The sequence below is a fragment of the Macaca mulatta genome, chromosome 6 (assembly GCF_049350105.2).
Source record: "Macaca mulatta isolate MMU2019108-1 chromosome 6, T2T-MMU8v2.0, whole genome shotgun sequence".
Taxonomy (NCBI): domain Eukaryota; kingdom Metazoa; phylum Chordata; class Mammalia; order Primates; family Cercopithecidae; genus Macaca; species Macaca mulatta.
In genome coordinates, this window is record NC_133411.1 from 64,107,155 (window position 1) to 64,118,591 (window position 11,437).

Sequence of the window (11,437 nt, forward strand, 5' to 3'; positions counted from 1 at the left end):
ACAGTTGGGACTAGAAACGTGTCTGATGACCTCAAGATCTGTGTGCCTACCCACATTTTTTTTTTTTTTTTTTTTTGAGATGGAGTCTCACTCTGTCGCCCAGGCTGGAATGCAGTGGTGTGATCTCGGCTCGTTGCAACCTCTACCTCCCGGGTTCAAGCAGTTCTCCTGCATCTGCCTCCTAAGTAGCTGGGACTACAGACATGTGCCACCACGCCCAGCTAATTTTTGTATTTTTAGTAGAGATGGGGTTTCGCCATGTTGGCCAGGCTGGTCTCGAACTCCTGACCTCAGGTTATCTGCCTGCCTTGGTCTCCCAAAGTGCTGGGAATACAGGTGTGAGCCACCGTGCCCAGCCCTATCTACATTTTTAAAGGCAGTTTATGCATAAGCTAGGGAGTAATGATTGGAAACAGTAAGAAAACCATCTTTGGAGGGGGTTATTTTTATATCCTAAGTTCCTCTGGGTAGGGGTCATGTCTCTAACTTGCTGTCAAGTCTTAATTTATGCTAATTGGGACCAAGAAAACTTGGTTAAATGAAAAGTCCATATAATCTCCAAATGCCATGTAAATAACAACTCCAACCTTTTCTTTAATTGTCATTTATCTGTTTGTTGGAGGTACTACAACAATGTAGAAACAGAACATGAAAAATAGCAAAATGCTTGAGTCACAGATTTCTAACTATATTTCAAAAGAGAATTACAAGTAAGTTCAGCTCAAAAGAAATCTCAAAGATTTTGAAAAATAGACATGGAATGAAAGCATTGTGATATATAAAAATAAATGAAAGAAATTCCACACACATTTTTATCAATGTCTGAAAGTGCTCCATGTTTGGGAGGAGATTAGCCCCTGGTTGCTAACGCTGTTTTTCAAATTTACTTATCTTGTTAACTTCATTAAACCTAACAGGAAATAATTTCAGCATCACAGCTAATTTATTTTGACATCCCAAGAGTGCTTTTTTTTTTTTTTTTTTTTTTTAAATTGTGCCTGCTGCTTTCTATCAAACCATGCCCCAATTGAAGGGGCATCTGTTATTGGAATGTCTTTTCAAAAATAACAGTGGAGTCTAAATGTCTGGAAGGTTTACAATAAAATCTTCTATTTGGAGCCAACATTTGCGATGGGATGCTTGGGTTTATTTTACTTTATTTTTTAAGTCTTTCCAGACTTTTGAGAAAGTCATCATGTGTGATCATGTTTCTTCAGCTGAACATGGTCAGTTCAATGTGGCTCACTGAGGGCTGGGGAAGGGGAATCTCTCAGGAGGCATGAAGTAAACAGTATGTTCTGGATGTGTCTGTTGGGCAGGGGTATGAGTTCCAGTTTTTGAGTTAGAGTCTTTCTCTGTCACCCAGGCTATAGTGCAGTGCCATAATCACAACTCCACTGCAGCCTCCAACCTCTGGGCTCAAACAATCCTCCTGCCTCAGCCTTCTGAGTAACTAGGACTACAGGTGTGTGCCACCATGCCTGGCTATTTTTCTTCTTCTTCTTTTTTTTTTTTTTTTGTAGAGATGGAGTCTTACTATGTTGCCCAGGCTGGTCTTGAACTCTTGGCCTCAAGCAATCCTCCCACCTTGTCCTCCCAAAGTGCTGGGATTACAGGTGTGACACACCACTGCACCCAGACGAGTGCCATGACTTTTAAAGGGAACTCCTTATTTCTACCTAGAGTCAATTTCCAGTGGCTTCTGTTTTGAACGGTTTGGTCATCCTATTACAGTAGGTAGCTAATCAGATATGAGGAGGGCAGGAGAGGGCCCCCTACCTCCCACTAGGAATGTCAGGCGACCATCAGGTGATGATTGGAGGTTGTTAAACTGCCTCTCTAAAATAATAATTGGTCGCAGCCAGCACCAGGGAAACGCAGTCTCCCAATAGATTAAAAAATCCGGGCCAGGCGCGGTGGCTCATGCTTGTAATCCCAGCACTTTGGGAGGCCGAGGCAGGTGGATCACTTGAGGTCAGGAGTTCGAGACCAGACTGGCCAACATGGTGAAACCCTGTCTCTACTAAAAATACAAAAATTAGCTGGGTGTGGTGGCACGTGGTTATAATCCCAGCTACTTGGGAGGCTGAGGCAGGAGAATCACTTGAACCTGGGAGGCGGAGGTTGCAGTGAGCTGAGAAAGTGCCATTGCACTCCAGCCTGGGTGACAAGAGTGAAACTCCGTCTCAAAAACAAAACAAACAAACACCAAAAACCCCCTGAAACTGGTGCTTAGCAGGTTCTTCATAAGATCTCAGGAGTTGGGTGAGTGGGCTCAAGCATAAGGATTGAGAGGCAAAATGGTGGAATTTAACTGGTATATGACCTTCCCGGAACATTCTACTGGCCAGGGAAGAAAGCCTCAAGTGAGCACGCATGTAACTCCAGTAAACACACTGCGCATGCTCCCCTCCCAATCACTAGCAGGCCACTGCACATGAAGATGGCCCACCCCAAGGAAGAGTCGAGGAGAAGGAACGTAAGACCCTGGAAGCATGGCGACATATAAAACCCCAAATCGAAAGGTCAAACCATGCGCTTGATCTCTCAGGTCGCCCGCTTGACCCTCTTCCAAGTGTACTTTTCTTGCTTTCTTTCCTGCTCTAAAGCTTTTTAATAAACTTTCATTCCTGCTCTGATACTTGCCTCTGTCTCTCCTTCTGCCTTATGCCCCTCAGGTGAATTATTTTTCTAAGGAAGCAAGAACTCAGGTTGCTGCAGACCTGTATGGATTCACTGCTGGTAACAGACTTTGGTGCCTTGTGACTCAGATACATTCCACTGCTAACAATGCAGCAAACATTTCATGTTTGTTTGATACCTGCTAATAATATAGTAGCATCCAGAGGCAAGAGAAAGGTGTGTGGGGGGGACCACATGCCCCTTTATTCCCAACCTCACTACTAGAAAGTATGGCATGTTAAAATGAAAGTAAGTTTGGATTGAATTTTGGCAGACACATCAATTAATATTTATTCATAAACATGAAAACAAATGCAAAACTATTTTGAAGGCAAAATGGGCCAGCCTAGGAAAATGATCAGATCTTCATGCAGTTAAAAATGCAGGACCATCTTTTACTACCATCAGAGTGAACAGGCAACCTACAGAATGGGAGAAAATTTCTGCAATCTACCCATCTGACAGAGCACTCATATCCAGAATCTACAAAGAACTTAAACAAATTTACAAGAAAAAATCAAACAACTCCATTAAAAAGTGGGAAAAAGATATGAACAGACACTTCTCAAAAGAAGACATTTATGCAGCCAACAGACACATGAAAAATGCTCATCATCAGAGAAATGCAAATCAAAACCACAATGAGATACCATCTCACACCAGTTAGAATGGTGATCATTAAAAAGTCAGGAAACAACAGGTGCTGGAGAGGATGTGGAGAAATAGGAACACTTTTACACTGTTGGTGGGAGTGTAAACTAGTTCAACCATTGTGGAAGACAGTGTGGAGATTCCTCAAGGATCTAGAACTAGAAATACCATATGACCCAGCCATCCCATTACTGGGTATATACCCGAAGGATTATAAATCATGCTGCTATAAAGACCCATGCACACGTATGTTTATTGAGGCACTATTCACAATAGCAAAGACTTGGAACCAACCCGAATGTCCATCAATGATAGACTGGATTAAGAAAATGTGGCATATATATACCATGGAATACTATGCAGCCATAAAAAAGGAGTTCATGTCCTTTGTAGGGACATAGATGAAGCTGGAAACCATCATTCTGAGCAAACAATTACAAGGACAGAAAACCAAGCACCGCGTATTCTCACTCATAAATGGGAATTGAACAATGAGAACACGTGGACACAGGGAGGGGAACATCACACACCGGGGCCTGTCGTGAGGTGGGGGGAGGTGGGAGAGATAGCATTTGGAGATATACCTAATGTAAATGATGAGTGAATGGGTGCAGCACACCAACATGGCACAAGTATACATATGTAACAAACCTGCACGTTGTGCACATGTACCCTAGAACTTAGAGTATAATCTTTAAAAAAATGCAAGACCATCGGGAAGCGAGACCTGAAGATGGTAATAAACTGCTGGGCGTGCCAGATTCTGCAGGCCAGGGTGGTAAAGCTGTGCTCCTCCTACCTATCCCTTATGCCAAGTAACAAACCCTCTGGGTTAGATTTTGACAAACTATTTGAAGTGCTAAATAACCACCTTTGAAGGTTATTGATTCCTGATTGGGATTCCTAACAGCTAATTAACTGCTCTTGAAGGGTAGATTCCTGATTAGGATACTTTGAACATTTGCTAACTGCTGCTAAACATTTGCTAACTGCTGCTAAGAGTTAATTTATATACACACTACAGCATACGGTTCACAGCGTCACTGTTTTCCCAATCTCCCAAGCTAGACATCTCAGTCATGCTTGTTACTGCCAGATGCCTTGCCCATCAACAGTTCCGACATGTCTAACAGTCATCATCTCTCAAATTTGGCTTCTCCTCTTATCTCCAGAGCCACTGGCTTAGTTTCAGCCCTTATCAGGTACTCTCCTTGAATTACAGTAACTGCTCATCTTAACCTTCCTCTCTTCTTATAGCTCATTCCCTACTCCAGAGTTCTTACCCTAAAAACAAGTCTGACCCTGTCACTCCCCTGCATAAATTTTTTTCAGGGTACCCAGGGGCTACTGAATAGTATCCAACCTCCTTAGCTGATCTCAAGGCACCTACCATATGGCACCCTATGCTCCAGCCTGCATAAGCGTTTCACAATTTCCCGAATATTCTGATCTGGTTTATTCAGATCACTGGCAGGTGCAGTTCCTGGTTTCATTACGTGGCAACGTTGCTCCTTATTTGAAGGCCTTCTTTATTTTTCTTCCCCTGAGAAGGGGACAGGTCGTTGTTCGTTCAGGTCTTTGTGTTCCCACAGCCCTTTCTGTTTATATTCATTGATAGTAGCTATTATGTCATGTAAATTAGGGTTGTCAGGTACAATGGAGGATGCCCAATTAATTTTGAGTTTCAGATAAATAATGAATGATTTGTATTACACATACGTCTCATGCAATATTTAGAACATATATGAACAATTATTTGTTATTTATCTAAACTTCAAATTGAGCTGAGCATTCTAATTTTTATTTGCTAAATCTGGCAAGCCTAGCTGGGTTGTAATTCAACTGTGTACGTGTCTGTTACACTTCACCGTGAACTCCTGGAAGGCACTTGTGTCCAAGTGAGCAGCCAGACTACAAGTTCCTATGGGATAAATGTTACTCGAATAGAAAAAAAAGGTGAAAAAAAGAGAGAGATCAAAAGATAAATAAATGTCACGACTTGTCTTTTTCACATTTGGAAAAATTTAAAAAAATAAAAATGTCGAGCTACATGAAAGATCCAAGGGATAGTGCACCCTTTATCCAGCATTTTCTTTTTTTAAGAGATGGGGTTTCACTCTGTCACCCAGGCTGGAGTACAGTGGTGCAATCATAACTCACTGCAGCCTCAAACCCCTGGCTTCAAGTGATCCTCCTGCCTCAGTCTCCCAAGTAGCTGGGACTGCAGGGATATACCACCGTGCACAGCTAATTTTTTTTTTGTAGAAACAGGTTCTTGCTATGTTTCCCAGGTTGGTCTCAAACTCCTGGCCTCAAGAGATTCTTATCATCCTCCCAAAGCATTAGGATTATGGGCATAAGCCCCAGCGCCCAGCCCCAGCAATATTTTGAAAATGAAAAGCATTTCCAAAAGTAAGGGATACAAATGATAGAGGCAGAGTGGATGAATATTTTCTTTTGTGGAACCCAAGAGTTATGGCTAACATATAGAGTAATAATAATAATGACAATGAAATAATATTAGTTATTGTGAACTTGTGTCAATATATTTTAAGCGCATCCCCATCAGAGCCTTACAAAGCCCTATGAGGCAGATACTCACCACCAGAGAATGGATAATTTCAGTTTCCAGTTGTGAGCCTTGTTAGCTTTGGTTTCAAGAGCTATTCTACTTCCTCCCCAAAGACCCACGAGGAAGCTAACTGGGTAGGAGAGTTGTCCAAAGGTCTACCTTATAAACTGAAAATAATGCATGAAGTTGCCAGGTTTCTGTGTGGGATTTGGACTCAGTCCCATTTCATCTTGGGAAGCTTTCTTTTCTTATAAGGGTTTCTCAGACGTCCACTTTTGTCTGAGTCTTGTGGCCATAGAACTGCCTTTACCAAAAGTTTATTTTAAGGGCTATGACTCGGGGACATAAAGAAATGTTTGAAGAAGGGAAAGGGTATAAAAGCATGCAAGATTCTGTATGGAATGGAACATTTGGTACAGCCACTCCACTTCCTTTAGTTGAGCACATGGTGGGAGACCATTCAAAAAACCAACAACTTGGGTAACAGCCCTTAAATTGACATTGTTTAGGCATGAATGGATCCAATTGGTTTTAAATGTTTTGTTCCCCACATAATTCCTATTTTAAGAAGATTGGTTACTATAGAGACTAGAGCTGCCTTTATTCTGGATGTTCAAGAGAGGACATATTGACTAATGGTTAGAGCAGAGGTCTAAGGTCCAAGGTCCTAGTCCTAGCCCAACCACAGACTCACTGAGAACTTGTCCATAACTCACTCCCCATGCTGCAATTCTTCCTTAGCTAATGAGGAGCAAAAAAAATCTTTGATGTGGCCCTTTGGGCAGTGATATTTACATATTTTGTTATTGATGCTGGGTGAGATGGAAAAGATGAGGTGAGGGAGAGAGCAATTCTAACATAAAATGAATTTTAAGATACTGAAGTTGGAAGGTTATTGACCTGCTAAATAAGCTGGCATATGGGAAGTAACTACCCATCACAGCATCACCTCTGGGAGTGGGACTTGGCCAACAGTGGTTCAGAGTACTTTTATGAAAAGTGTAGGTTTGTGCATATGTATGTGTACGTGCATGCATGCCAAAGCTTAAGCTCCTAAGGGTAAGATATAAAGGCTGCAATTTACAAACCTATATAAACGATTTATCCCTAACTTTCAGAAAGAATTCTTTTATTCTCTAGCAGAGTGCATGTAGTTTTAGTTTTTTTAAAAATAATTTTTTATTATGAAGAATTTTCAGACACAAAGTGGAGATGTTAATAGTGTAAAGAACTCCGATATATCCATTACCCAGCTTCAACAGTGAACATTCTGTCATTCTTGTTTCATTTCTCTCATTTCAAAACATTTCTTTTCTGAATCATGTTAGAGCAAATCCCAGATGACATATTATTTTACTTGCCAATACTTCAGTATTCAGTATGCATCTTTAACAGATAAAGCCTTCTTTCCATAACCACAATGTACCATTATCACACTCACCAGAATTAACAACTTGTTAATTCTTAATATTTATCTAATACCTAATGCATGTTCAGTTTTCTCAGATTGCCTCAAAAATATCCTTTTTAAATAGTTGGTTGATTCCAATTAGGATTCACATATGGCCCACATATTACATTTGTTTGATATGTTTGTTAGGTATTTTTAGTCTATAACAATTCCCTTTTCTCTCTTAACCTATTTTATTTGGAAACATGTCAAACATTTTTGGAAAAGCTGTTAGGCAAATGCAATGAACTCCCACTTACCTTCACATTTTACACATTTTCTTAATAGTTCCTCTCTCTACATGTGTGTGTTGGGGGTGAGCTTATTATTGTCATCATCATCATCATTATTTTGCTGAGCCATTTGAGAGCTTTCAAGTTTGTTGCAGACATTGTGGTATTTTATGCTTACCCATTCGAGTGTGTTTCCCCTATGAACAAGGGCATTCAAATACAAAGTCATATTATAAATAATTGTAAATATGGCGCTGAGAAAATTTAAGGATTATATTTAATTAAGGATATTAGCTATTATTCATTCTATATTCAAATGTTCCCAGTTGTCTTTCATAGCTTTTCAAAAATGTCCTTTATAGCTTTTTAAAAAAATCTAGGTGCAAATGTAGAATCAAATATTGTGTTTATCAAGTCTCTTTAGATTTCTTTAATCTACAATACTCCCCAGCTGTTTTTATCTTTTATGAAATCAACATTTTTAAAGCATCCGGGCCAGTTACTGGGCAAAACGATCCTCAGTTGGATTCGTCTGACTGTTTCTTTTTTAGTTCTTTTTAAAATTTCTTTTATTATACTTTAAGTTCTAGGGTACATGTGCACAACGTGCAGGTTTGCTACATATGTATACATGTGCCATGTTGGTGTGCTGCACCCGTTAACTCATCATTTACATTAGGTATATCTCCTAATGCTATCCCTCCCCCGCCTCCCCACCCCATTATAGGTCCTGGTGTGTGTTGTTCTCTGCCCTGTGTCCAAGTGTTCTCATTGTTCAATTCCCACCTGTGAGTGAGAATATGCAGTGTTTGGTTTTCTGTCCTTGCGATAGTTTGCTCAGAATGATGGTTTCCAGTTTCATCCATGTCCCTACAAAGGACATGAACTCATCCTTTTTTATGGCTGCATAGTATTCCATAGTGTATATGTGTCACATTTTCTTAATCCAGTCTATCATTGTTGGACATTTGGGTTGGTTCCAAGTCTTTGCTATTGTGAATAGTGTCACAATAAACATACGTGTGCATGTGTCTTTAGAGCAGCATGATTTATAACCCTTTGGGTATATACCCAGTAATGGGATGGCTAGGTCAAATGGTATTTCTAGTTCTAGATCTTTGAGGAATCTCCACACTGTCTTCCACAATGGTTGAACTAGTTTACAGTCCCACCAACAGTGTAAAAGTGTTCCTATTTCTTCACATCCTCTCCAGCATCTGTTGTTTCCTGACTTTTTAATGATTGCCATTCTAACTGGTGTGAGATGGTATCTCATTGTTGTCTTGATTTGCATTTCTCTGATGGCCAGTGATGATGAGCATTTTTTCATGTGTCTGTTGGCTGCATAAATGTCTTCTTTTAAGAAGTGTCTATTTATATCCTTTGCCCACTTTTTGAAGGGGTTGTTTGATTTTTTTCTTGTAAATTTGCCTAAGTTCTTTGTAGGTTCTGGATTCAAAACGAAACAAAACAAAACAAAAACCTTGAAAGCATAGACAGTGCAGATATCTCCTTGGGTCCCATGGCAAGTGCCCAGTTTTCCTTTTGTGGGGAGAAAAGCCCTACCTGCTTTGCAGAGTTGTTTGTCAGAGCCTAGAATAAGATGATACTTGAGATAAAGTAGATAGGAAGGTGGGATCTCCTAGTGACTCCAACCCATTCACAGTTCATGCTACCAGAGAGCATTGTTTTTCTGTCCTCGTCCTTTCTTTCCATATCCTTCCAGTAAACGGCCTGTTGGGTGAGGTACAGCTCAATGGGACAGAACCACACGGACTTGCAGCAGGAACCAAGCTTGAGGCACCAGCAGCACTCCTCCAACCCAAATGGTCTCTCCGCATGGGAAGAGAGGGCCCAACAGCATCCACATCCATGGTAAAAGGAGGGAAGGGCCTTCTTCCCTGTTGGGACCCATGCACCTACCGTTCCTGAAATATGGTAAGTTACGTTTCAAGGAGAGATGGTGGCAAAGCGACCACGGCAACTTTTTTAGTTCTTAAAAGAATTAGTGAAACAAATCTAAAACTAGCACACTTTGTTATAATTTACAGCAAAGTTGCCATGTGTCGAGGCCGAGATTTGTTCCTTCTCATACTTTTGCACTCCCTATTCATTATATTACTTTGGAGATGTTTGTCCTCGGAGGGCATTTATGTTTGTGTTTTTTATGTCCCCATGCAGAATAACCCCAAATTTTATTTTCAGGGGCTTCTACATGATCTTAAAGATGCCTCTGAAGCATTTATTCTTGGTTTTACTCTTGCAGTTCTTCCTTGTTTCAATTTAGAGCACAGCGGAAAATGTATTTGTGGAAGAGAAAGGAGTCGGGCTCCAGATGTTAGCATCTCTCCTTGAAACACAGCCTAGCCACTCCCACCTGGACATTTAGAGCTTCCCATATTTCGGGAACGGAAGGTACATGGGTCTGAAGTCAACTTTTGCCAGCAGTGCTGTCATTTCTGTGTGTGTTCCTAGTCCCTAACAGACACCTTATCTAGCCAAGAGAACTGACTTGTGTTGGTCCCTGGTAGCTGCGAGTGGTCTGTGTGGATGAACCATAGATAAGCTTATTTTGTATTTTCCGACCAGATGTCATAGAACTACTTAGCAGATACTGAATTACAATTCCCTAGAATAGTGTTGGACAGTGACAGCAGGGATCATCCTGGTGAGGTCTGCCATCTCCATGAGGGTCTTTGTGTCCAGGCTAGGAGGTCCTGCCTTCCTTTTACCATGGATGTGGATGCTGTTGGGCCCTCTCTTCCCATGCGGAGAGACCATTTGGGTTGGAGGAGTGCTGCTGGTGCCTCAAGCTTGGTTCCTGCTGCAAGTCCGTGTGGTTCTGCCCCATTGAGCTGTACCTCACCCAACAGGCCGTTTACTGGAAGGATATGGAAAGAAAGGACAAGGACAGAAAAACAATGCTCTCTGGTAGCATGAACTGTGAATGGGTTGGAGTCACTAGGAGATCCCACCTTCCTATCTACTTTATCTCAAGTATCATCTTATTCTAGGCTCTGACAAACAACTCTGCAAAGCAGGTAGGGCTTTTCTCCCCACAAAAGGAAAACTGGGCACTTGCCATGGGACCCAAGGAGATATCTGCACTGTCTATGCTTTCAAGGTTTTTGTTTTGTTTTGTTTTGTTTGAAATACAGTTTCACTCAGTTGCCCAGGCTAGAGCGCGGTGGTGCAATCTTGGCTCACTGCAACCTCCACCTCCTGGGTTCAAGCGATTCTTGTGCCTCAGTCTCCTGAGTAGCTGGGATTACAGGGGTGTGCCACCACACTAAATTAATTTTTGTATTTTTAATAGAGATGGGGTTTTGCCGTGTTGACTAGACTGGTCTTAAACTCCTGACCTCAAGTGATCCACCCCCTCAGCCTCCCAAAGTGCTGGGATTACAGATGTGAGCCACTGCACCCAGCCTGTTTTCAGGGTTTTATAGGGGAAATGGAAACCCACAGGTGCAGGACAATAGTGACCTGCTGCCTCTAGTCACCTGACATGAAATATTCATTATCATAATAACGATCATAGCTGCCATACAATGGTTATTCTATTTAATCTTCCCAATACAGTAGAGAGGTTACTGTTTCCATTTAAAAGGTGAGTCCTAAAGCTCAGAGAGGTTATGGAGCTTGTTCCCAGCCATACAGATGGTCAGTGGTGGACTAGGATTGGACCCCGCCTCTCTTCAACTTAAAAGCACATGCTTTTACCCTTCCTCCCACTGCTTCCTTGAGGAGTTTTGCCTGCTTACTCAATGAGTGTTGCAATGAGTTTTCTTTAATTTCTGTACCTTATCTTTCCACCACCTACAACCTCATTCTATCCAATAAGACTTC